Source organism: Budorcas taxicolor, chromosome 1 (genome assembly GCF_023091745.1).
Source record: "Budorcas taxicolor isolate Tak-1 chromosome 1, Takin1.1, whole genome shotgun sequence".
Taxonomy (NCBI): domain Eukaryota; kingdom Metazoa; phylum Chordata; class Mammalia; order Artiodactyla; family Bovidae; genus Budorcas; species Budorcas taxicolor.
Window position 1 is genome coordinate 212,973,294 of NC_068910.1, and position 22,833 is coordinate 212,996,126.

General features: G+C 44.7%; 1 protein-coding gene and 1 long non-coding RNA gene across 4 annotated transcripts in view; one reads left to right on the top strand and one right to left on the bottom strand.

The window, feature by feature from the left end:
* The window catches only part of HLCS (holocarboxylase synthetase), a 192,822-nt gene that overhangs the window by 14,337 nt on the left and 155,652 nt on the right, over window positions 1-22,833 (bottom strand). The gene's annotated exons all lie outside the window — the stretch shown is intronic.
* Window positions 15,013-17,488, top strand: LOC128056272 (uncharacterized). The gene is made up of 2 exons (XR_008200162.1): window positions 15,013-15,374; window positions 16,992-17,488. It is a non-coding gene; the product is annotated as an uncharacterized LOC128056272 (long non-coding RNA).

Sequence of the window (22,833 nt, forward strand, 5' to 3'; positions counted from 1 at the left end):
TCCCAACCCCTCTAGGTTGTCACCGGGCACCAGGTCGAGCTTCCTGCATTACACGCAACTTCCCATTAGCTATCTGTTTTACATATGGTAATGTATTAATACTATTTTCTCAGTTCATCCCACCCCCTCCTTTCCCCATTGTATTCCTGCCCTGCAGATAGGTTCATCAGTACCATTTTTCCAGATTCCATATATGTGTTACAACATTTGTTTTTCTCATTCCACCTCACTAGAACTGACTCAAATTCATTCCTTTTTATGGCTGAGTGACATTCCATTATATATATATACACACACCACAACTTTATCCATTGATGACTGCTTGCATTTAATTTGAAAATTATTTTTGAAAAATTTGGGGGAAAGAAGCATGGTTTTTATGTTTAGATATAATATTTGTTGGGAACCCACAGAATCCCATGAACAAAGGAGCCTGGAGGGCTACTGTCCACTGGGTCTCAAAGAGTGAGACACAACTGAAGTGACTTAGCACACATTCATAATATTTGTAAATATGTCAAAGAATAGGACTAAAAGACCTGCTTTAAAAATAAGATAATAACAGTCACCTGTAGCATCCATTTTATTATAACCAATGAACAAGACCTTATTTAATTTGTAACTAAAGAGCAGAAATTCTTAAAACCAGTCTGTTCATATGCAATGGGAGCCTTAAAATTTTTATACCTTCTCACCCAGTGACTATATCCCTAAGATTGAGTTCTAAGGAATATTCAGACAGGGAAACAATAATTAAGGGACACAGCTATTTCATCACAGCATTGCACAGTGAAAAAAATCATAAACAGTACAAACAGTCCACAATAGAGGAAAGAAAAATCATAGTATCCCCAACATGAAAAAATATTATAAAGCCATCAGTGATACCGACAAATGCCCGCTGAACACCATTAGAAGATTTAGAGAGTGTGGAAACTCCTATATGCAGCATGATTCCACAGGTGCTTTAAAATATACTTTTAAAAATTATTAGGAAATATACCAAAATATTAGCTGTGGTTACTTTAAGTTATGAGCGTAGTTACTGGAAAAACACAGGAAAGTACAAAGCAGAAAAGTCATCCAAAGAAGTCCTTCTTAGAAATGTATATTTTTCTATACTTTTCCTCTTAAAAACTACGACACACACACAATCTATTATACAAAATATCTTCTAATGATTGGAAGGACTGCTCATTCTTGCTTATTTATTTTTGGCTGCGCCAACCAGGGAACTCAGGCCCCGTGCAGTGAAAGCAGAGTCTTCACCAGTGGACCACTAGGGAAGTCCCTGAACTCTTAAAATGAAGTAGACATTTAGTTATGGACATTTTTATTTTGTTGGCAATAAAAAAAAAAAAAGGCTTAAAAACAACATCATGGTATGAGCCCACCTACGTAGGCTATGTATTCCGATGTGCATTCTTAGACAAATACAGGACACCTATTAACAGTGGCTACATCCAGAAGGAGGATGTAGAATTATATCATGGCTTTAGTTTCTTCATTGTGCTCTCCTGTGCAATCTCTGGGAGTTAAGATTCCAAGTGGTTTTTAGTTTCATTATATTTTGTCTGAATTTTCCACTGTTTCTATACTTGGAGTGCATTCATCATCAGGAAAAAAAAAGGGGGGCGGTTTCAAATGTAGTACATTGGGAACACCAACCATTATATCTGAGCATCACTGTTTTTTTAAACAAAGTTCAAAACCTAAAATTTAAGGATTTTTAAAAAACGTTTCACTCTAAAAGTACAATCAATTTTTTTTAAAGTTGCCTTCTATTCAAGAATGCACAGTATCGCTTTTGGAAAGAAAATGAATCGTGTTTTCTGCTCCCAAGAATGCATATACTGGAGCAAGGAGGGTGGTAGGGCTCTGACATGCACAGGGAGATGGTCTAGGGTGAAAGATGCTGGACCCTGGACCACCGACTTCAGAATAGAGAGCTAGGCATTTGGGGGCCAAGCAGAGACCAATAGTCCCAGAAAAGCACGGTGTTCTCCAGGGACCAGGGGGTTACTGCTCCTGGCGGGAAACGAAAGGTTCCCGGGGAACTTGAGAAATGTCACGGCAGAGGTGACTCAGGAAATGGGACAGGTCTGGATTTGAACCCCAGTGTTGACATGAACTAACATTGAGTGACGGGCTCCTCCTCTCTCCATCTCTCAGTCACCGAGGACACAGAACACCTGGTGTGGTCTCAGGCTCCCTAAGAACGAAGCGTGAAGGGATACACAAGATGCTCCATCACAGCATCGGTGCTTAAAGCATCACTTTCTCTTGGTTGTAGATCCCAGGACTCCTTACTTCCAGCACAGAGGAAGGCCTCGCATTTCCTCCTCGTGGGGTAAGGAGGGTGGTCAAGGAGAAGGAGAGGAGAAGAAGGGGTAGCACACGTCTGGTTTTGGACCGTTCACAAAGTCTAGAGGTAATGTCTCTTCCCCGAACCTCTGGCCCCCTCTCCCATCTCTCTTACACACACATACTAACCTGATCTGAAGCTGGGCTAAAAAGCGTTTACAGTAACACTTACAGCTGGGTTGCAAAAAAATCTTCATTTCCAGTTTGAGGGTCTCCAAACTCACTTAGGAAAGGTATAAACAGTTGGTTGAAGTATCTATTTGACTTTTTAAAGATGATACGTTTTTAGGTTATTGCTTTTAGAGATAACACATTTTGTATGTTACTGCTTACAAATAACTTTGGTCAGCGATACACACAGGCACAAGTTTTACTACTGTGGTTCTTCTGTTAGCGTCTGGATTTGACATTTAAAGCTACCCATCATCAGCCTGCCTTTCTGGAATGCTGTCAAAGAAGTAAGCTCTAGATCATTTTCCCTTAGGCGTGTTTGGTGTATGATCTAACAGGAGGAGCACTTATTTCAGTTAGAGGCAAAGTGGGAGTGTGGACTGCCCAAGAGTAGAACCGTCATGCCTCCCCTGGGTGCGCCCCAGAAGCAGAGGCCCCACCTGTCCTCCTGTTGAAGGATGTCTGGGGTCAGCTGCTCTGATAGCGTTCCATATCTCCTAGCATCCCAATCACTCATAGGTTTTTATCTAATCTTCCCCATTTCCAACCTCATACAGAGCAGCATCTACTCTACTGCCAAATCACTTAACTGCTCACGGGGAGGGCGTCCTGTGGACTCAGCTTTCAGACTGAGGCACCTTCCAGTCCATCAAACATTTATTGTTTTGGTCTGTATTACTCAAGATAAACTCAAACCATTGTTTCTTACCCCTGATATTGTGCCATAAATATCAGATGTCTGAGCATCACCTCCATGGACAGAGGAGCCTGGCAGGCTACAGTCCATGGGGTCAAAGAGAGAGACATGATTTAGTGACTAAACAGCAACAACAATAACAATTTCACCTGCAACCTTAGACCAATGCTGTTATAGAATTCACAGGGGGCAGCCCTGATGGCTCAGTGGTAAAGAATCTGCCTGCAATGCAGGAGATGCGGGTTTGATCCCTGGTTGGAGATCCCCTGGAGGAAGAAATGGCAATGCACTCCAGTATTCTTGCCTGGAAGATTCCATGGACAGAGGAGCCTAACAGGCTATAGTCCATGGGGTCACAAAAAGAGTTGAACATGACTTCGTAACTAAACAACAACAACCTCTCAGGCCAAGCTTCCAAGGCAGTCCTGATCCTAGATCCTCAGCATAAAACTGCCACCACACGTGGGAACTCAGACCATGTCCTAACCCCTCCACTAGGAGTCCCCAGATCACAGCAAGCATCTCCGCAACGCTCCTCTCAGGCTGATCAGAGTCCATCATCTTCAACTGGAGCCGTCATCATGGCTCACTTACCCCAACAGAGGGCCTTTTGTTTGGAAACGTGGCTGCCATTTCAGAAGATGGACTGACTCATCCTGACCATAAGGAAGCAGACCTCTGGGAATCATCTTCCTAAAGGCACTGTAGACCTTTCAGCTTGGCCACCTGGAATCAGTGCTGATTTTCTGTACTACAAGTCACCCTCTACAGGCATTATCTCATCTACGCTTTGCAAGTCAGATGAGGACACAGTCTTGGAAAGGGAAAACCACTTCTCTGAGGCCCCAGAGCCAGCAAATCAGGGATTCAAGTTCTGGTTGGTTCTAAGGCCCATGATCTTTTGTTCATTTTGCTTTCAACCTTTTACTTTGAAATAAAACCAGACTTCCAGAAAACTTGTGAGGATACGGTATGAAGAACTCCTACCTGCCCTTCACCCAGCATCACCGACTCAATGGACATGAGTTTGAGTAAACTCCGGGAGTTGGTGATGGACAGGGAAGCCTGGCGTGCTGCGGTCCATGGGGTCACAGAGAGTCAGATATGACTGAGTGACTGAACTGAACTGAACTTCACCCAGCACCAAGACTTCCCAAATGTTGACTTTTTTTTACCACGTAGGATACTCCATAGTCTGTCCATAATTCTTTTTTCTGAACTATGTGAGAGTAAGTTGCAGCCATAATGTCTCTTTATCCCTATATTCTTCGGTGTATCTTTCTGAAAAAGTAAGGGTATGATTTAACATTCATCAACATACAATGATCAAAATCAAGAACTTAACAATGATACAACACTGTTATCGAACCTGGGGATCAGCAAACTTTTTTCTGTAAAGACTAGAGAGTAAATATTATAGTCTTTTGTGAGCTGTATGGTTTCCATGGCAACTATTCAATCCTTCTGTCTAAGCACAAAAGCAACTATACACAACATGTAAATACACCTGGCTGTATTTCAAAGAAATTATACTGACACAGAAATCTGAATTTCATATAATGCTTATGTCACAATCTAGAATTTATTTTAATTAATAGACTTTATTTTTTGAGTGGCTTTAGGTTTATTTAAAAAAAAAAAAATCAGGGACTTCCCTGGTGGTCCAGCAGTGAGGACTCCGAGCTCCCACTGCAGGGGACACTGGTTGAATCCCTGGTTGGGGAACTAAGATCCTGCACACCACGCAGTGTGACCAAAACAACAACGAGACCCTAAAGAATGAAAGAAAGACTGAGCAGAATGCACAGGGTTCCATATACTCCCTCAACCTCACCCCAACTGGTTTCCCTGTAATTAACATCTTGTATCAGCGTGGTACATCTACGATCATTGTGGTTGTTGTCCAGTCACTCAGGCACGTCCGACTCTTTGCGACCACATGGACTGCAGCACTTCAGGCTCCCCTGTCCCTCACTATCTCCTGGAGTTTGCTCAAATTCACGTCTTGGGTCGATGATGCCATCTCGTCCTCTGTCGCCCCCTTCTCCTTTCGCCCTCAGTCTCTTCCAGCACCAGGATCTTAGCAACTAATCAACAACCTTCTCAATGCCCCGTGTCAGGAAGCACCTGGTGTTGCCGGTCCTGGTACTGGTGCATTACGGTTGGCCCACTTGGGTAAGGTGGGGTGTGCTAGGGGTTTTCCACTGCCAAGGTGCCAGTTTCCCACTGTAGTTAATTAAGTACATGTGGGGAGATGAATATCCCATTTCCCATGAAATTTAATCTACTAGTCTTAGCATCCGTAGATGATGATTTTACTCACATCAGTTATTTATTTGATGCTGCTAAAGAGTGGTTTCTCTGACTCCATCATTTCCTCCAGGTGTACTTGTTGCAACGCTACTATAAGGAAGAGCTTTTTCTTCTTCTCGCACATGCTTTTCTTTTCTTCCTTTCTTTCTAGCAGAGTGAACTTGTGGAGTCTTCTTTATTCTGTAGATTTTTCCTATCATTGTTTATTTTGATGCCCCTATTATCCCAGATTTGGCAAGTAGAAGCTTCTTCAAGCTGATGTCTGTCTCCTGCTGACAAGGCCCTGTCATCTTTCAGCACTTCCTTACTTTTTGGCAAGAAGAAGAGGTTCCACGCCCATCCTGAACTTTCCCAGGACCAGCCCTGGACCTGGCCTTTTCTCCAAGGAGCTCTGGTTCCTTTTAGAGGAGAATGGTGTTTAAAAAACAAATCTGGGTGTTAGGAAAGAACAAAAAAGTGCATCAGTCCAGCCATCTTAAAACCCATGAATTAAAAAAAAACCAACACCATGAATTAATTGAAAATTCCCAGTTCCAAACCAACAGCACTAGGCCCATTTTACTCTCCTTTATTTTATTATTTTATTTCATTTCGTTTTGCGATGCTGAGCAGCAGGTAGGATCTTAGTTCCCCAACCAGGGATGGAAACTGCAGCCCCTGCATTGAAAGCATGGAGTCTTAACCGCTGGGCCTCCAGGGAAGTTCCTCTTCTCCCCCTTTCTGTATCTGTAACTTCCTTCTCAAATAATGAGAAATCTGGCTCCCATTATCTCCAATATATTTACTTATTTGCTCAACACTCTGACACACAGAAAGTGATTTCAGAATTGCTGACCTGTGCTACTGTGAAAAACAAACGTACTAACTAGGGTTCTCCAGTTCTTCTTGTCTTTAGCCTGAGGGTATATAGTCAGCTACTGTGCTTTAAAGTTCTTAGGGTTTGTTCGTTTTCTCTTTTACTTGAGTGCAGCTATGTTAAGTCTTCAGAAATAAGGTGAGGTTGAACTGTACTTTTGTGTTCCATTACAGAATCACCCTGCCATTCTTGTTTCTTTATTCTTTAACTTGATTCCAAGAGTTAAAACTGTACAGAAAAGTAAACTCTGAGAAGTGTCACTTTCCTCCCACTTATTCCTTCTATTGAAGTCTTCCCATCAAACTTCTTTCTACAATTAACAATTCGACTCGTCTTAGTTACTGGTTTATTGTTCTTGCGATTCTTTCTGAACACAGGAACAGATAATTGCATATTTTTCTTTCTCGTGCTTCCTTACAGAAAGTCACCATTTGGTCAGTGATTATTTCGTTTTGTTCGGCCATGTGGAATCCGATTTTAGTTCCCTGACCAGGGACTGAACCTGTGCCCTTGGACAGAATTGACATCTTTGGGGTGTTAAGTTGTCCTGTCTAGGAGCAAGGAATGGCTTATATCTGTTCATAGGTATACTTTTTCTGAAAAGTTATGAAAATTTATACCCGAGTAAAATCAAAATGGGGTCCTTTTTTAAGAATGGAAATAGTGTCGTCCTAAATGTTTAAAAACCGAACACCACCACGCTTGCTCCAAAGTCCATTACGTCTGCGGCGCATGTCTGCAGAGGTATTCTTGCCTGCTCTATACACGTTCAGTCTCAAACATTCTATTCTTTCCTAACTACATTTACATAAAACACTGTAATAAGCAGTTTCCTTGCCTGCAGAGCCAAGTGGCTGCTGAAACATCTGGGCAGACAAAGCAACGTGAAGGTAATGAATTTCTTCCTCTAGAAAGGGAGGCTCCACCCTGCCACTTAAACGCCCTTCCTGGGCACTGGTTTTTCCACCCCAAGATGGTTGCCATTTCAAGGGTAATTACAAGGAAGAAATCTCTGCCCTTGCCAGCTGGCCCCCAAACCACTGATCCTTTCACCACCCTGCTGCCCTAGATGTCACCCTTCTTCCCTCTCATGCTCAGACCTCTCTCTGGAGCCTCTTGTGCACCCCACCCTGCAGAGAGCAAGCAGCATGCCAGAGCTTGCTCGACCAGGAAGCTTAGCACCAGCTTAACGCTTCACTCAATGGGACGAGGGGCCTCTTTCTTTAATGCAGGGCTTTGCTCCATGATATGCTGGGTATATAGCCCCCATGAACCAAACCTGGTGCAGAGTCCAATTCTAGAACAGATTTTCCTTCAAATGATCATTTTCCAGCCCCCTGCCTCCCCAATCCCATTTTCTAGCCAACTCTGTTGACCCTTGGGATTGGTTTCTGCTTGGGCTCCTTGCTAGAACGTTTTATAGCCTGCTCCCTTACTGAATTCTTAGTTTTATCATTGATTCTCTAAGGTTTCCCAGGTATGCTATCCTATCAGGTGCAAGGAGAGATAGTTTTACTTCTCTCTCCATTTTGGTGGCTGTTATTTTCTCATAAAGCCATATTGGGCTCTTTTACGACCCCTGGACTGTAGCCTGCCAGGCTCCTCTGTCCATGGGATTTCCCAGGCAAGAATACTAGAGTGGTTTGCCATCTCCTCCTCCAGGGGATCTTCCCGACCTAGGGATTGAACCAGCAGCTCCTGCTTTGGCAGGCAGACTCTTTACCACTGAGCCACCAGAGAAACCCTTTCTCAGTTTGTATGCTTCTAATTGACTACTCTTGTCCGTCTGAATTGGCCAACATTTCTAGGATGATGTTAAACAGAAGTGCAGGTTGTTGACCAGAAGTGCCCTTGTTCCTGTCTCACTGAGTAGGACACTAGCTTTGGGTCTCAGAGCATCTCACTTCCTCTTTCCCAGTGCTGGGACTCAGTCTCTGCTCGCACAGATTCTCCAGGGTGTTCTGGGAGATACTATTTCATCCCTTGCCCCTTCAGGCCCAGGGGTGACAAGGGATTCCCTTTGTGGCATCTCTGGAGACCCTCCACGCTTAAAGCCCATCACCCCCCTCACCTCCACAAGCTTTCCCATCGCCTCAGTGGACTCTGTCTGTGGTCCTGGTGACTGCCGTCCCCACCATGTGCCCAGGGCAGTGGAGGTTCAGTATGCTCAGCCCTAAGTCATCAGGACACTTGTGCGTGGAGAGGAGAAGGCACGCAGATGAAACGTCAGCCTTCCTAGGGTTTGTCCCGAAAACACTCCTCTTCTGGTATCCTTGTCTTCATCCCCTACCTCTTAAAAAGGAAGCGCTTTCTCGGGCTTCCCTGGTGGTCCCGTGGTTAGCAAGCTGCCTTGCAATGCAGAGGACAGCAGTTCAATCCCTGGTTCGGGAGGATCCTGCCTGCCGTGGGGCAACTGAGCCCGTGGGCCACGGCTGCTGAGGCCACGGGCAGCGGCTACTGAAGCCATGCTCCACAACAAGAGACCACCGCAGTGAGAAGGCTGCGCACCGCAACTCGAGAGGAGCTACTGCTCATTGTAGCCGGAGAAAGCCCACATCCAGCAAGTAAGACCCAGTGCAACTAAAACTAAATATTAAAAAAAGAAAAAAAGAATTTCCTTGCTTTAAAAATAAAGTGCTTCTCATTTGATAACTTTTGAGTTTCACTGTCCTTTTATTTTGCTGGCTATTTCAGAATCAATCTTCTGTATATGTTTATATATGCTTTTCTATTTAAACTTTTTTTTTTTTTTTAAATCTAAAAAACATAGTACCATACCGCCGAAGGTGTTAGGAAACATGCTCAAATAAGGACGGGCTCCAAAGACTGCTCTGCCAACAAAATGCCAGTAAAATCTGAAACCCGGGTTCAGACACACTGGGAGAGTTCCAAAATTTAAAACTTAAAGAACTTCTTTATTCCAGTAAATCAGCTTCCCTGCGAATACCATCAAAATCCTATGCTTTAATGAGTGAGGGAATATCAGAGGAAGGGGTGGAGAAGGAAAGGATTTGGACGAGTATGAAATTTAATTTAAAAACTATTATGAGGAGTTTAATTTCCCCCTCCCCCAGCTAAATACATAAATCTTTCCCATGCATTTTCTTTGTTTCCTTTTCCTTTAAAAAAAACTTTTTTTAAAGGCATCCTGAACCATCTGAAACAATAACAGAGTACGTCCAACCGGGTGGAGTTTTTAATAATAAAGATGGTTACTGGATTCCTATTAATTAAAATGCCATGTTAGATATATGGAAGATATATGCGAAGAAACGTTACATAATGGTGCATTCTCACTGAATGTTTAATCAAACCAGGGAGAAAAAGACCTCGGCAGCAAGGACAGTCAGCAACACAAGACCATGCAGGCCATCTAAGTCCTAGGGATAATAAGAGGCATCAAGGGTAAGGGGGAGATGGCTCACTTCCTAAAGGGTAGAGTCGGGGGAGAGAGGACAAGGCACATGAATTGCATTTAAAGATGTGAACACGTGTGGAAACTAAGCTGACCTTGGTTGGTGAGCACCAGGGCACTGTCACTTCCGCTGCAAGCCCTGATGTAACTTGGGATGCTCTTCTAAGGGTGTCTCCCAGGACCAGGTGGGATGGGGCACCATTGTCAGTGAGTTCAGTCACTCAGTCATATCCAACTCTTTGCGACCCCATGGACTGCAGCACGCCACGCCTCCCTGTCCATTACCAACTCCTGGACTTTACTCACACTCATGTCTATTGAGTCAGTGATGCCATCCAACCATCTCGTCCTCTGTCGTCCCCTTCTCCTCCTGTCCTCAGTCTTTCCCAGCATCAGGGTCTTCTCCAACAAGTCAGTTCTTTGCATCAGGTGGCCAAAGCATCGGAGTTTCAGCCAATACCATTTTCATCTTAGCGGAAAATTGGCAATGGAGTGTCTGCCTTTGAGAGAGTGCCAGGCCATTCTAGCTCCAGCACAACCACCGTTCAGGGGGCACTTGGTTCGATCAGGCTGAGGGGCTTCTGGAGCAGGGATCCTCTACCACAGTGGGGGTCACAGAAAACCCAACGGAGGTGCTTTTGCTTGGGGGGGGGTGCATCTCTGGGGTCACCTCTCTATGCCAAGTCCCTGTCCCTGTGCATAAAACTAGGTTTTATCTCTTTACAGGGCCCTGGGAGGAAGGAACGGGTCGCCCTGCATGGGCACCCTGAGCAGAGTACCGAGCACACTGCAGTCTTTAGTTAACCCACTGGGATAAGAGATGGACCACCCCCCCACAGTGAGCCCTCAAGGAGGGCTGGCAACTTGAGTGCTCTGGATTAATAAAGGCATTCTCCACCCAAGGTGCTCTCTCATAAGGACATTCTGGAAAAAGAGGAATCATCTGATGTCTCCTTCTTACATCCCTGATTGTAAAGAAGATTAAGAGAAAAGACCCTGGAAACACCTGATAAAGTCATCCAGGGCTGCCTGACGCTGGTGCTCATCATCCCCAGGCCGATCAAGGCCAAGACCGCCTGTGCTGAAGACAAGACCAGAAACCATTTCTGCTGTTATCTAGTTAGTGCAGTTCAGTCATTCAGTCGTGTCCGACTCTTTGCGACCCCAAGGATTGCAGCACACCAGGCTTCCCTGTCCATCACCAACTCCCGGAGCTTACTCAAATTCATGTCTATCGAGTCGGTGATGCCATCCAACCATCTCATCCTCTGTCATCCCCTTCTCCTCCTGCCTTCAATCTGTCCCAGCATCAGGGTCTTTTCAAATGAGTCAGTCCTTCCCATCAGGTGGCCAAAGTACTGGAGTTTCAGCTTCAGCATCAGTCCTTCCAATGAATATTCAGGACTGATTTCCTTTAGGATGGACTGGTTGGATCTCCTTGCTGTCCAAGGGACTCTCAAGAGTTATCTAGTTAATGGTGTCCATTGACTATGAGGGTTGTCAGGGTTCCTGGTGGATCCCAGTGGCCCCGTGTATATTTCTTTGGCTGTTATAGCTCGGCTTGCCTGGAGTTGGGTCACAGGTTTTTCTGTTTCCATTCTGTTGCATGCACTCAACTCCGTCTAGTGAGCCGTTTGGTGACCACCCCCATAAGACCAGGGCATCTCCTAGGGATGGCACTTGGTCCTCCTGAGGCGGCACTGTGCACATGCCCCTCCGTAACCCTCCTAAAGGCCTGCACAACGCACCTCGAGGAACACATGCAGCCGGCCAATCTGCAGGGTACCTCGGACGATGACCCACCACACCGTGACCTGGGTCCACGTGCTGCTGGGACGCACACACGCAGAGCAAAGCAGCGGAGCATGCGGGACCAGAGTTGGTTCTTCTGCGGATCGTGGGTATCAACAGGACCTTGGACCTGCTGCTCACGCTGCTCCAGCGAATGACCCTCGGTGAGCCAAGAGCGGTGGGGCTGAACTTAGCATCCTAATGAAATGGAGATTACTGGTGTGCCTCCATGTAATGAAGCTGCCTGTAACTTCTCAGACCACTTTTTACGATAAGCATTAAAAGGCAACGAGGAAGATGAAAGTTCCCCCCGCAGACCCCGTCTGTAATGGGGGGCTGAGGAGGCCTTCAGGGCGGGGTCTGGGAGAGAGGTTTATGGACTGGGTTACAGTCAGAGGGCATTATAGAAAAGGAGTGTGTTATTAAAAGAATCCTGAAGTTATAAAAACTCAGAGGATTTTTAGCGAGGATGAATGAAGTCTTTGGTAAAGATGAAGTCATGATACTCTGGAGCAGGGGCGGGAGCTCTGACTGCAGTCACCCCCTTTCCTATAAACTGGGGTGCAGCCGTATGCAGTTCTTGCTGGCAATGGATTTTGTTGTTTTTGCAGGGTGGTGTGAGGAATATATTCTTTGACAAAGAAAGTTCTAGTGGGTATGAGAGAGTCCCTCCAGTTAGCAAATGAATGCATCGATTGTCCTATTAGAAAAGGGCAACAAAACAGTCCATTTCCTACAGCCATGCTCGCCACCTGACATGACCTGCTTTTTCTTCTTAAACACTTACACACCACCTCCTCCAGTAATTGTCAAAAAGAGAATGAAACCGTTGAGTCAGACAACAGTAGTCTGGTGTGGTGGGAAAAAAGTCTTCTAATACAGTTCTACTTCTTACAAATGCATTCAGTTAACTAAAGTATGCTTAAAAAAAATGACTGGACTTAAACTACGAAAGTAATTTAAATATTTTGCCTATAATTTTGTCTGTGCCCATCAATAGAGGAAATTCCAATTTAACCTCTGTCCAGATAGTAATCATAAATTCTAAATTCATGGCAGTTAAATTAATATTTTCCCTTAACAATGGTTAGAGGTATGCAAGATTTTTAATTTATGAAACTAATCATACTATATAGGTAGTTTGGAAAACAGAAATGAAAGCTTTAATTATTTACCCTAACAACTATTATTACTTTCCCATATTTTCTAGTCCTTTCACGCATGTACGTTTTAAAGGTTTTAATCTTCTAACTATAATTTATTTTAACTGCTCTGGCCATTTCTCTATATTGTTAGTCTTTCTGTTGATGGATAACATTCCCAGTGATTGTGTACTATTTATTTAATTATAAATTAAATTACTGATTGTGTACTATTCATATCTGATTATAAATCTTCCAGAGTATGGATTTTCACATATATCTGACTATTTCTAGATTACTAGAAGTAGGATTCTAGCAGTAGCAGCAGCAGCAGAAGTAGATTATTGGGTCAAAGAATATGATCTTTGATTCCTGATGCCTACTTCCAAATTGCTTTTCGAAAGGATTTTCCAATTTACAAGTCCACCAAGATTTAAAACAAGATTTAAGAGTATCCATACTTGTTTTATTATATCTTTGCCCATCTTGGATAACACTGAAAAACATGGGTTTTTGTTTGGGTTCTGTGTTTTGTTTTGCTTTGTTTTTTTGGTGGCTAATTTAGTGGGTGAAAAATGAAGCTCAATGAATTGTGAAGTAGGGCCCTATGATGTCATCTTGGCTCCTATATTCAGAGTAAAGACAAAAATAATCGTAATGACATAGTCCGTGTTTGGCTGCTTTTCTCTGAGTCTTATGTTTCTACTCATCCACAAAGAAAGATCCAGAAGGCAGCAGGAATGTTCCAATCTGGTCTGTCAAGACTCAGACAAGCAAGGGGGGCTGTCTGCACTGGAACGAGGGTCAGGCGATGCTGTATAACCCTTCTGGCAAGCCGTCAATTCCTCAGCCTCCTGCAGAACGCTTGAGTTTCCAGAAGCACAAGATGGTAATTCTGGTGTTCTCTCCATTTAAAAACAATTATGGAGTCAGCAGAACTGTTGAAGTGGCACTGGCGTGGCTTCTGGTTTTTTTTTTAAAGCAACAAATTCAGGTGTTGGACAGTGTGCTTTGTAAATAGAATAAAATGAAGTAATAAATTAAGGTGTGCCTTTGTTTGAGCTTGCTTATATTTACAGTGGGTTAAATATAACTTCTTGGAGATCTTCTGGAACATGAATCATAGTAGAAGAGATTTCACACTGGGAAAAAATACCAAGATATGGGCTCGTCCAAAACAAAATCCATACATACTGTGCTGTGCCTTGGGTAACTCTTAAAAAACACTCGATTATAAATAAATTTCAGACATACAGCAACTAGCAAAACCTGTGTAAGGAGCTCCCCCGCCACACTATCAGTGTCAACACTGTAAGCCCTTTAACTCTTGCAGACTGGAATGGCACACCCAGCCCTCCCCAGCCTGCCTCCCGGCCAGGCACCCAGTCCCCCTCAGCAGCCGGTGACTCTCAGGGAGGCAGCTTTGAGAGTTTGCGAGAAGCATTGCCTTCAGCTGCCAAATTCCTGCTGGGTCGGCCAAGAGGTATGAACCAAAAATGAAAAAAACATGAAGGATTTGTTTTTTAAAAGCAATACATCAAACATAAAAAGAGCTCTTTTGTAGGAGAATTTTCGGTGTGGGAGCCAGAAGGGAGACTATCGTTTGCCCTCCCAGGAGGAAGCAGTCTGACCTCACCTGTGACTTTTCTCTTCCAGTGTGGATTTTTCTCACCCCATTAAATGTAACCTATTGTAGGTGGGTTTGCACTGTATGAGAGAAATAGAGAGTGATGGGGAAACCGCCAACGGGCAGGCTGGGGCACAGAGCAGCACCACCGGGGCACCCTGGAAGGTGGGCCCTCTCGGAGCACGTGACGGAGGTGGGGGGGACTACGGGGCTACGGGGCCACATGGGCAGGGGCTACGGGGCCATGTGGAGTGCGGCTGCGTCACAGGGGCCTGTCTGCGAGAAGCACAAGGATTCAGTTTCCGTGGCTTCAGAAACCTTGTGGGGAGCCACCCCCAGAAGAAAAAAACATCTTTGCAAAGGGAAGAGAAAAAAGGAAAGAGGGGGAAAGGGTTGAAAAAAAAAAAAAAGGCCAGGTTAGAATGGGTGTTCTCACATCACTTAGAAAGGGCCACTTGGAATGGATGGAGCAGGTTTCTGCAGTGACCCCCCCCCCCCCCCCCGAGGAAAAGCGGCAAAGTAAGAGCCGTGTCCAGGAAGGCACGGCGCAGCCTTGGAAGGGGAGGAGCGTGCGCCTTGACACCCAGGCTGCCTGTGGCCAAGGCACGCAGGACTGTGCTGCGCAGAGCAGGAAAAGGCAGTCTCGCTGTCGGGTCCCTAAATCCCCATCCCATTAGCCAGGTGCCAAGAGTGAAACCTGCAAAAGGACCCTGGTTAAATCACCGGGCGGCCACTCCACCGGCGCCCAGCGCTAATCCCTGGGGGCTGGCAGCCTTTTTTTTTTTTTCTTGGTCACACGGCAGGAAGACAAGCTTGCTCTGGGAGCAGCTGCCACCTGGTGACAAGCAGCGGGTTGTTATAGGGCAGAAGGGCTGGGTGGAGCCACAGAAAATCACTGCCATTCCTCTGGTTTCAACAGACCTGCACCAGTGACACTTTCCTGGGATTCCTGCAGAGGAGGAGCCTCGTCTGCAACTGGTTTCATTCCATCAGCCCAGGTGAGCCCCTGCTGGTGATCTCATTCAATCCTCATTCAATCCTCAGGACAGGGCTCCACGTTGGGGAACAGTATTGATCTTAATGCAACCCCACTTGCAGATGGAGAAGGTGAAGTTACTCATTCAGAGTCACAGAGCTAGCAAGAGGCATGCCTGTTATGTGAGTGCCAGGTCGCTTCAGTCCTGTCTGATTCTTTGTGACCCTATGGACCGAAGCCTGCCAGGCTCCTCTGTCCATGGGACTCTCCAGGCATGAATACTGGAGTGGGATAACATGCCCTCCTCCACGGGATCTTCTAGACCCAGGGACCAAACCCAGGTCTCTTAAGTCTCCTGCATTGGCAGATGGGTTCTTTACCACTTAGCGCCACCTGGGGAAGCCTGGTACCCACATCAAATAAGTGCTCTCAAATAATGAAACCTACAGCTATCGTCTTATCTCAGAACCATGGCGCTATTAAGACACGTGGTGCTTCTTGGAACTACAGCCAAGGGAGGGAAAAGGAAGATGGCGGAAAGCCTCTGGGAAGAGAAGCCTTCTCACAATGCCTTGGATGGAAAATGCTATCTACATCCTCACTATACTGGTAATTTCCTATGAAGTCACCTGCTAAACGACCTTGTGGTAACTGGATCTAAGATTATCCAGAACCTGGGTCCGCTGACCAGTACTGGATATGGAGGGAAATGTGTAGTAATTCCTCTTCATCCCACTGTTATTGAGATTTGCAAGCACTTTCCTATCTTCGTAGAAATGTTTACAAACTTGAATCCCTAATGTGCCTTTATCTCTAATTAAATGATCTGTTCACAGGCTCAGATGATTTCTACAAAAAGGAGACACTTTTACTTTATTTAGAAAAATAAAAAGTTAAAGTTCTTGAGATCATTACGTATGCTAAGTCACTTATGTATGCTGTGTCCAACTCTTTGGGACCCATGGACCATAGCCCACCAGGCTACTCTGTCTGTGGGATTCTCCAGCAAGAATACTGGAGTGGGTTGCCATTTCCTCCTCCAGGGGATCCTCCTGGTTGAGTCTTTAAATTACCCTTCTGACCTAATATCAGGGCTTCCCTGATAGCTCAGTTGCTAAAGAATCTGCCTGTAATGCAGGAGACCCTGATTCGATTCCTGGGTTGGGAAGATCCGCTGGAGAAGGGATAGGCTACCCACCCCAGTGTTCTCGGGCTTCCTTGTGGATCAGCTGGTAAAGAATCCGCCCACAATGTGGGAGACCTGGGTTCAACCCCTGGGTTGGGAAGATCCCCTGGAGAAGCGAGAGGCTACCCACTCTAGTATTCTAGCCTGGAGAATTCCATGGACTATATAGTCCATGGGGTTGCAAAGAGTCAGACACGACTGAATGACTTTAACTTCACTTTGCCCTAATAAAAAGCTTTTTGAACACAGCAAAGGAAAACTACTGACAAAGCCAAAAAGACAGCCTTACTAAATGCGGGAAAATATTTGCAAGTGGAATGACTGATAAAGGGGTATTAGCCAAGCTGTTTATATATAACAGCTCATACAACTCAGCATCAACTGAACCTCAATTTGAAGATTTTTTAAAATAAACTTTTCTAATATTTCATTCATTTCTGGACATTACCTTAGAAGTGAGAAATGGAGTATTTCCTGCCATAGGAATAAACAAGGATGCCACAGTCATCAGTGATTTCGGCCTTCGATATGTGAATTTCTGAGCCTGGAGGGCGCCCGGGAAAAACACCACCTGTGAACCAGTAGCCATCAGGCTGCCACCAGTCCCTCCGGTGAGCAGAACTAAGGATGTGAGAAATCAAACTGCAGGACGCTGGGCCCAGATAGCTGAGATGCGTATGAAAGGAATGATCTCAGTGAGCCCAGATGCACGCATCTTCCCATGCACAGAAAAGCCCTAAATTCCTTAACTCGAGATATCTGGTTTTCCTTAACTAACAATTATCTTTTGATGTTCAGACTACCTGACCCTTGTTGCAGATTTCTGTATAATCTGATTTCTCCCCCCTTTGCTTCCTCGGAACAGTTCTCTCAGGCCACTTTGAGATGCTGTTTCCTGGATTTGAAGACCTAAAAATTCTCACCAAATAAAACATAACTCTCCATCTCTAGGTTATGACTATTTTTTAAGTCGACAGAATAATTACTTTCTGTAGGGCCCCTGCTTCTCACAATCTGTTAAGAACACCCCGACGCGCGTGTCCATCAGAGGATTCACAAAAACACAGAATAACGGTACCTCCTCACTAGGGTGCATTCGAGTTACTCCAAGAAGCAAAAATACTGAGTAAGCCAAGAGATAGGTTAAGATAGTATTTTTATATTGAAACAAATGCACACCAGAATTACGGAGTAGAAATCATGGAAAATTTGCGAAAATGTTGAACATAAATCAGACTCCAAAGAAATATGCCTGCAGTGAGAAAAGATACTATTAGAACAAATGGTCGGCTTCTCTTGTCTCCGATATTTCCAGCCAAGAATCTTGGGCAACTACATAACCTCTCTGAGCCTCAGGCTCGTCAGCTATCAAATGGGGGTAACTGCTGCCTCATTCATAGGGTTGCTATGACAGTCCGCTAAGTTAGGAGCTACGCGGACAGATAGCTGAAGCCCATAACATGGCTATGTAAAAAGCAGCTTGCTTTTCAATAGAATGTGTTTTACGGCTCACCCTAGAGTCTGAGCTTAGGCTAAAGACCAGCTGGAGATGCAAATGGGGCCGCCCATTGTGGACTTCCTGGAACGACTTTTCCCAAGGGGCAAGCTCCTTAAGCTCCTTGGGTCACATTGGCCTGGATACGTCTAGTTCAGCGAATGCAGACTATGTGGCAGACCCTCATCCAGGCTCTAGATGGGTTGTTACAGTGAAAATGCTTTGTCCTTGCTCCCGACGAAGCACTCCTGTTGGGGGGGGGGGGCACGGCAGTGAGGGGGTGGTATGCAAATTAACAGGTAAATACACAGATTGTCAACGTGGTTAAAATAGAAGAGTGACGGGGAAAGAAAGGGACAGGGATGGGGTGTTGTTTTTGTGTTGAAAGGTCAAGGAAGACCCTGCTGATCAGACCTTTGATCAGAGAGCAGAAGGGCAGTGAGAGAGTTCACCGAGAAGGTGTCTGAAAGAGGAGAGCTCCAAGCAGTGGGGACAGGAAGGCCAAAGGCGCAGAATAGTCAGAGGAAGAACAAAGTTACCAAGGTGCTAAGTGCATTTTGCAGGGGAGGGGGGAAGGCATGTGAGCTGGTGGGTGCATGTGGGGGGCATGGAGAAAGCAGGGTTAGGGCTTTGTAGATCTGGATTCTGGATTTTTATACTGAATAAAAGAAGCAGCAATTCTGAGGCCTTCATACACTGACATGAATCAGCCATGTATGTACATGTGTCCCCCATCCTGAACCCCCCTCCCACCTCCCTCCCACTGTAGTGTTCTTGCCTGGAGAACCTCATGGATAGCCTGGTGGGCTACGGTCTTTGGGGTCTCAAAGAGTCGGGCATGACTGAAGCGACTTAGCGTGACTTAGCATGCACACACTCATTTGGGAACCATTATCATGGAGATGGCACTTACAGCCCTGAGACCAGACCACGGAAGGTCAGCAGGGGGGTGAGTAAGTCCAGGGAAAGGAAGACGTCTGACTTTGCTTCTCTGGCTGAGGCACCAGGCTGCTGCTGCTAAGTCACTTCAGTCATGTCCGACTCTGTGCAACCCCATAGACGGCAGCCCACCAAGCTCCCCCGTCCCTGGGATTCTCCAGGCAAGAACACTGGAGTGGGTTGCCATTTCCTTCTCCAATGCATGAAAGTAAAAAGGGAAAGTGAAGTCGCTCAGTCGTGTCCGACTCTTAGCAACCCCATGGACTACAGCCCACCAGGCTCCTCCATCCATGGTATTTTCCAGGCAAGAGTACTGGAGTGGGGTGCCACCGCCTTTTCCGGAGGCACCAGGCTAAGACTTTAGAAACCCCTGATTTCTTTTTGAAAACCACAGAGCGTGGTAACAGTGGGACGTCATCACACCTGGGGTGCAAACACGGAAAAAAGGGTAGAACTGCATCTCCTGTTATGCTTAAGAGATGTGGATGGTGCTCAGTGACAAGCATCTGTGAGCTCGTGAGCACAGCAGGGCTGGAAGAACGTGGAGACACAGGAGTCTCCTCCGGAGCAGCTCATGCCCTCAAACACATTTTAATATATTCGAAATGGGAGCAAATGATGACAGTATGCAGATGCCAAAGTACTAACAATCTCTGACACAAATTACTGAAATCGACAGCTTCCCTGGTGGCTCAGTGGTCAAGAATCTGCCTGCCGATGCAGGAGACACAAGCTGGATCCCTGGATCAGGAAGATTCCCTTGGAGGAGGAAATGACAACCCACTCCAGTATTTCTTGCGCATGAAATCCCATGGACAGAGAAGCCTGGCAGGCTATAGTCCACGGCGTTGCAAAGAGTCGGACAAAAATAAGTGCACACGCGCTGAAATCGACTTCACAGTTTCTGTGCCACACACACTGCCAAGCATATAGTACATACTTCACATACATCTGATGAATGACTATGTATATGTTTCTAACTGAAGCTAGGAAATTTGGGACGTGATTCCTTTATGGCTCAATAAACAGACAAAATTATTATTTCATGAGACACAAACGTCTGAAAGTCCCACCTGGTTCAAGCCCTTTCTTTCACAGAATGAGACATGCTGCCTTGGGTAGTAATAACTGGTGAGCGAACCCTGGAACAAATGAGGGCATGGTTCTTGCCATTCATCTCTCCCCCAGTGCCTGGGATAATGCCCTGTGCAGAGCAAATACCTAATAAATCTAAACGCATGTCTAATGAACGAGTGGATAAATATTCATTAAAAATTAACTCGACAGTTAATTTAGGTCACTCACTGGAAAAAAGAAAAACAGGGAGACTAGAAAAGTATCTTTTTAATTTAAAAGGTTAATTAAGGACAAAGTTTTAAAAAATATTTTGGTGGCTTAAGTAAACCGAGCACAACTGGGGTTCAAAACAGCTGCAATTAGTAACTGGGAAAACATTCCATTATGTTCCACAAATTAGCAAAAGGGGGAAAACTGCCTGATTTGCTTCATGATTCTAGTATAATCTCAGTTCTAAGTAAGTAAGCAAGGGAAAAAAAAAAAAGAGGCCCTCCTCACTTACAAACATTGATGTGAAAATTCTAAATGAGATGCTGGCCAACCGAATTCAATGGTGCATCTTATGTATAATACATTGTAATCGTAGTGTTCATCCTAGAAATGCAAGGATGGTTTAATGTCAGAAAAAAATGCATCAGTGTAATCCATCATAATGAGGAAAATCATGAGACATTCTCAGTAGATACAGAAAAGACGTAATAAATGTCAATAGGTCTAGGTCAGTTCTCCAAATGACCTATTAGTCAGATGATCAATTTCCTGAATTTACAAAGTTTTCTGGGAAAAGCATGTTTCTTTTTACTATTAAGATATGACAGCAATTTGATGACAATCTCTCTTAACACTAAGCCTATGTAAATTAAGGCTGTGACACTCAAAGACAGTATTTTGTGCTACGTCTAAAATCTTCTAATCTGGTGTAAAATAAATTTTCTGCAACAGAATGGGGGGATAATGTCAGAAAACAGGGTTGCTTCCATGTCCACAGTTCTTTTAATAGCATTGTAAAGACCAAAGTTTTGTAAATATTATGAAAACTGTTTTCTCCTAGTTTTGGCTTATATATGTATATTTTTATAAATGGCGCAGGGGATAAGGAAGCATACTAAAAGTTAGCACGCTGCTTCTCAGTCGCTCAGTCGTGTCTGATTCTGCAACCCTGTGAACTGTAGCCTGCCAGGCTCCTCTGTTCACGGAATTTTCCAGGCAAGAATACTGGAATAAGTTGCCATTTCCTTCTCCTGGGGATCATCCGGACCCAGAGATCGAACCATCATCTCCTGCACTGGCAGGCGGACTCTGTACAACTGAGCCACCTGGGAAGCCCCAGATCAGTATGCTACACATCATTTAATGAATTGTTTGTGTAAAAAGCTCGATCTTAATACCGTTGCAAAAATGAAAGGATTTCCCATTTTAACATGAAATGAGGTATTAAAGGCATCTGCACTCCTTCCTGGTGTGCATGTCATCAGTTTCTCAAACCTAAACAGAGTCAGAGCCTGTCCAGCATATGAATGAATGAAAAGGCAAACAAGGGGAAAGCTGCTAACACAGCTCAATGGCATATATCTTGACAGGTCACACAAAATCTCATCCTATCTGTCTGCCAACATTCTGACTTGTGTTCCTTCATATTCTTTACTTAGCAATTATTTACTGAGAATGTATAAAGATAACACTAGTTTCCAGGGGACAAGAAATACAACAGTAAACAGAACAGGCATAATTCTGGAAGGAGGCAGATATTAAACAAACATACAAATAAATACATTACATATTAGGTAAGGAGGTAAGAGAAAGAGTAGAGGATGCCGTCTTCTGTTCTATAAAGGATGGACAGGAAAGGCCTCTCTCGTAAGGTGATGTGTGAACAGAGATCTGAAGGAAACATGAGCAGGCAAGGTATTTGGGAGTGGAATGGTCTAGGCAGGGGAGGACCTGAGGTAGGGAGTGTGCTTGCCATTTCTGAGGCCTCACACCTATGTGTGCATATATGTGTCTAGGAGAAAGGGATGTAAAACTTCTGAGCAGGTTAAGAACCATGGATTTTCACTGAGCACAGTATTTCTGAGCTCCATGCATGTTGTTGCATGTACTAATATTCTGCACCTTTTACTTGCTGAGAAGTATCCCAGCAACTTGTCTATCAATTACAACTTAACAAATATTTGGCTTTCCTGTTTGGAGCTATTATGAATGAAGCTGCTATGAACAACCATGTACAAGTCTTTGTGTGGACTGTTTTCCCTTGTCTGGGGTGAACCCCCAGGAGTAATGTTGCTGGGTCATATGGTGAGTGTATATTTAACTTCATAAGATATTTCCAGAATGTTTTCAGAACTGTGAGAATCCAAACATCAGGTGATGTAAAGTTGAAAGCCATCAGTTTAGAGTTGATATTTAAAGTGGGGGACCAGGGTACACATCGCACCGCTCATGCCCCTTACCATCCTGTGGTCAGCTTGAGCTAAAAAAGTAGTCTCCCCAACATCTCTGATCTGAAAGAATTTGGGTTCCTATCCCTAGTGGTGCCCACAGGGTTCAATACAACTCTTGTTTGGATCTGCCAGCTTTCTAAGGACAAAAAAACTGGACTTTATGAATCAGAGTCCCAGATTCAGCCCAGGAAGTCACTCCAGTTTCAAAATCTCAGTTCTCAAATGTGAGAAGATGGCAACACAGTAATTAGCCCAAATCACAGGGTTGTGCAACTAATTACAGTAGAATGGTAAGTTCAGTGGTGGCTACAATTCCTTTACTTTGGGGTGTGGATTCTGTCCA